Consider the following 5,000-nt stretch of genomic DNA (forward strand, 5'->3'; position numbering starts at 1 on the left):
TTTGACGAGAGTTCCTTCTGAAATCTCGCAATTCTCTTTTACCTCGATATTACCTTCATTGTTCTATGATCATAGTCTAGTCTTGCTGCTCTGAGATAACGGTTCCTTATATCCCCCCTCGAATAATCATATATATTTGGATCCTACGCTCAGCCCTCCACCTATCTCCACACTCCTTTCTCATCCTCGGCATCTTTGCCTCGTAACTCGCTATCATCTAAACATACCATCTCGTCCCTCTCATTTGATATTACATCTTCTCCCCTCACTCGTTTCTGACTTTCCATTGTGCGATTATTCGTCTTCTAAGACTCTCTTCTCTTATGTACTCTAAATCTGATCACCCGTCTCCAACGCTCGATCACTCGTCTCTGTATACTTCGCGGAGTTGTCCGCTCTTCTCAATCTCTCAAGTCTCTCTTATCCTCCAAGGTACCTATCTCTTTCTTTGTCTCTCTCGTCTCTCGTCTTCTCTCCTCTTTCTTTGTCTCTCTCTCGCTCTCTCTTTCTTTGTCTCTCTCTCTCTTCTTTTGTCTCTATCTCCTCTTCTTTGCGTCCTTCTCATCGTCTTCTTTCTTTGTCTCAAAGTCTTTCTCTGTCTCTCTCTCTCTTTCTTTGTCTCTCTCGTCCTCTTTCTTTGTCCTCTCTCTTTCATCTTTCTTTGATCTCTCTCTTCTTCGTCGATTCTGTGTGTCCTCTTCTCTCTCGCTTAATCTTTGTCTCTCTCAATCTCATTCTTTCTTGTCTCAATCTCATCCTCTCTTTCTTTGTCCTCGCTCTCTCATCTTCTTTTGTCTCATCTCTCTCCTCTTTCTTTCTATGTCCCTCTCTCTCGAGGATCTCTTTCTTTGTCTCTCTCTCTCTCTTTCTTTGTCTCTCTCTCTCTCTTTCTTTGTCTCTCTCTCTCTCTTTCTTTGTCTCTCTCTCTCTCTTTCTTTGTCTCTCTCTCTCTCTTTCTTTGTCTCTGTCTATAGGCACCCCCATGCTACCTCGGAATCTTTTGAATACATTGAAAAGGTTTTCAGAGAAATGTCTTTAGGTGACCTAAATGATGATTTAACAAAATCTAATGCAAAGTTAGCTAAGATGATAAAGAAAAATAAATTAGAACAAATAATAGACAAACCTACACGAATTACAGTAAACACCTCTTCTCTATTAGATTTAATAATAACTAACAGATCAGACCTCATCCTCCACTTCGATGTCATTCCGTGCCATGTTGCTGACCATGAACTCATCACGATGACATTAAATATAAAGAAAACAAAGAGACCACCAGTAATAAAAACTTTTCGCGATTTTAAACACTACGACCCTCAGTCTTTCTGCGAGCTTATCTTGTCTAAAGAAATGACACTATCAAATATTTCACTGATAGATAATGTAAACAATCAAGTAACTATCTTAACGGAAGTTATTAAAAACAGCATTGATTCGCTGGCTCCCTACGTAACACGAACCGTCAGACGTCCCCCTGCTCCATGGATAAACGACGACATCAAGAGAGCCATTAGCGATAGAAATAATGCCCACCAAACTCTTAAAAGTAACAGAAATGAGGCTGCCTTTCAGATAGATTACAAAGCAAAAAAGAAAAATGTAAAAGTGCTAATTAAATGTGCAAAAAGAAATTACTTCAGAAATAAATTCACAGAATATAAGAACAACTCTGATAAAACATGGAAAATTGTTAGAACATTAGTGCCTCACAACAATCACCTCACTAGTGATTGCACAAGTCCCATACAAAGAACAGACCATTTTAATGACTTTTTTCAAAAATTGGTAAACTAACTTACGAGAAAACAATTGCTTCTACATTACAACCAAATACAGATCGGAAAAGGATTACAACTAATTTTTTCAGACCACAACCAGTGGACGTAGAAACAATCATCTTAGTAATAAAACACCTTAGCGAAACAAATGCTGTAGGAGCAGACGGTATTGCTTTGCGCTTTATCAGAGATAGTCTACCCGCAACTCTACATTATTTGACGGTTATTATTAACACCTCTCTGGTCACTGGTGTCTTTCCATCGCTTTGGAAACATGGTATAGTAACACCAATTTTCAAGTCGGGGGATATAGACGATGTCAATAATTATCGCCCTATTACTATACTCCCTATATTATCCAAAATTCTTGAAAAAATTGTAGCAAATCAACTGACGAATTTCCTGGAGGCCAAGAACTTATTATCTAAAACACAACATGGTTTTAGAAATAGGTTATCAACTGAAACAGCTTTACTGCAAATCACTGATGAGATTTATAATAACATTGACAAAAATCAGGTAAATTTACTCACATTATGCGACCTTTCTAAGGCTTTTGATAGTGTTAACCATGAAATTCTCCTTAACAAATTAGTAAATCATAAAATTGATACCTTTTGGTTTACAAGTTATTTATATACAAGGACCCAATCGGTAAGAATCAATAATAGTATGTCATCAAAACAAGAAGTACCTTTTGGTGTTCCGCAAGGATCTATTTTAGGTCCGATCCTATTTACAATTTTCATAAATGATTTATCAACAATAGCAAATAACTGCCTTCTAGTGCAGTACGCCGATGATTCACAGTTTCTTCATAGTGATTCAGTAAACAACTTAAATACATTAATAAGAAACGCGCAAGATACTCTAACACAAACAAAACTATATTTTGACACTAATGGACTTAAACTAAATCCACATAAAACTCAATGTAAATTCATAGGTAGTCGGCAGAACATTGCTAAAATTCCCAGTGACACAATCATAGAATTTGAAGGCTGCTCTATCAAACCGAGCACTTCAGTGAATAATCTAGGAGTACAAATAGACAGATTCATGACATTTGAACCACACGTTGACAAAATACACAGGAAAGTAGTGGGTACCCTGTTATATCTTAATCACATACGAAATCAGATCACTACTGAAACTAGAATCTTGGTTGTACAAACTCTTTCTCTAAGCATAATTAACTATTGTTCAAACATCTGGGGTTCGACTAACAAAACCCAGATGCAAAAAGTGCAAAAATTACAAAATTTTGCTGCCAGAGTAGCACTAGGTAATATCAGTAAACTTGATCACATCACCCCACATATCAAAAAATTAAAATGGTTAAAAGTTCACTTTAAATGCAGCTATGACACATGTTTATTTATTTACAAACTTATTCATGGGAATTATCCGAATTGGTTGATGGCCTTGCAAACCGTAGGGAACACTTCAGGTGTCTAGACACGCCAAGTAAATTCCCTTTTTGTCAAGAGATCGAATACCAATACAGGGGCACGACAAATGGAAATACGTGGACCCAAGTTATGGAACATGCTACCAGATAATTTAAGAGGCATTAACAACTTCTGTAATTTTAAAATGAAATTAAAAGAACACTTCTTAAATATTCAAATGTAAATATATATATATTTATGTAAAGAATAACCATTGTAATTTAATGGAATAAAATGTTTTGACTTTGACTTTGACTTTGACTCTCTCTCTTTCTTTGTCTCTCTCTCTCTCTTTCTTTGTCCCTCTCTCTCTCTCTCTCTCTCTCTCTCTCTCTCTCTCTCTCTCTCTCTCTCTCTCTCTCTCTCTCTCTCTCTCTCTCTCTTTCTTTCTTTGTATCTCTCTCTCTCTTACTTTGTCTCTCTCTCTCTCTTTCTTTGTCCCTCTGTCTCTCTTTTTTTGTCCCTCTCTCTCTCTTTCTTTGTCCCTCTCTCTCTCTTTCTTTGTCTCTCTCTCTCTCTCTTTCTTTGTCCCTCTCTCTCTTTCTTTGTCTCTCTCTTTTTTTGTCTTTCTCTCTCTTTTTGTCTCTCTCTCTCTCTCCCTCTCTCCCTCTCTCTCTCTCTCTCTCTCTCTCTCTCTCTCTCTCTCTCTCTCTCTCTCTCTCTCTCTCTCTCTCTCTCTCTCTCTCTCTCTCTCTCTCTCTTTCTCTCATTGCAATGATGTTACAAATCAACATTGCAATGACGTCCAGATATGCGATTTCTGAAAATAAATATTGATGAAGCTTTGGAAACACAGAACAACCATGGCTTTGCGTAATCAGTTCTAAATAATTTATCGAGGCGCTCTTAAGCAATAATAATCACATTCACATTCAGTAATATGCAAGGCAATAAAACAAAAAAATTCCGTGTGAGTTATGAGACAAGATAGGGTCGATAAGCGCATTACGTGATGTATGACTCGCAGTTGTTATTCTGCTAGTGATAGTAGTAGAAATAGCGGGAGTAATAGGAATAAGAGTGGTGGTAGTAATAGCAATAGTATCAGTAGTACTAGTGAAAGTAGCAGAAGCAGCTGTAAAGGTAGCAATAGCAGCATTAAAAAAACAGTACTAGCAATGGTACATGTAATAATACCAGTAGCAGTGGCAGAAATAGCAATAGCAGTCGTAGTAACTATTAGAAGCCGTGCTAGTAAAAGCAGCGGTACGCATCCAAGCCATTCTCTCTCTCTTGATGACTCCAGGAGCAGCAGCAGCAGATGCCCTCCGCCTACTCTCCCGTCGCTCGCCTACTCAGTCATTCATGGAGCAGGCGGAGCGTCGTTAAATATTTAGTCGTTGGAATTAATATAAAGTGACTCAGGGAGGGAGGGAGGGAGGGGGGAGGGGGGGAGGGAGGGATGATGATGATGATGAGGATGACGATGGCGATGGCGATGGCGATGGCGATGGCGATGGCGATGGCGATGGCGATGGCGATGGCGATGATGATGATGATGATGACGATGACGATGACGATGACGATGACGATGACGATGACGATGACGATGACGATGACGACGATGATGATGATGATGATGATGATGACGACGATGACGATGACGATGACGATGATGATGACGATGACGATGACGATGACGATGATGATGACGATGACGATGACGATGATGATGACGATGACGATGGCGAAGGCGATGACGATGATGATGACGATGACGATGACGATGATGATGACGATGACGATGGCGAAGGCGATGACGATGACG

At 38.9% G+C, this 5,000-nt stretch overlaps 1 protein-coding gene across 5 annotated transcripts in view; it reads right to left on the bottom strand.

The window, feature by feature from the left end:
- The window catches only part of LOC125046200, a 26,853-nt gene that overhangs the window by 5,474 nt on the left and 16,379 nt on the right, over positions 1-5,000 (bottom strand). The gene's annotated exons all lie outside the window — the stretch shown is intronic.

The sequence above is a fragment of the Penaeus chinensis genome, chromosome 38 (genome assembly GCF_019202785.1).
Source record: "Penaeus chinensis breed Huanghai No. 1 chromosome 38, ASM1920278v2, whole genome shotgun sequence".
Classification (NCBI taxonomy): domain Eukaryota; kingdom Metazoa; phylum Arthropoda; class Malacostraca; order Decapoda; family Penaeidae; genus Penaeus; species Penaeus chinensis.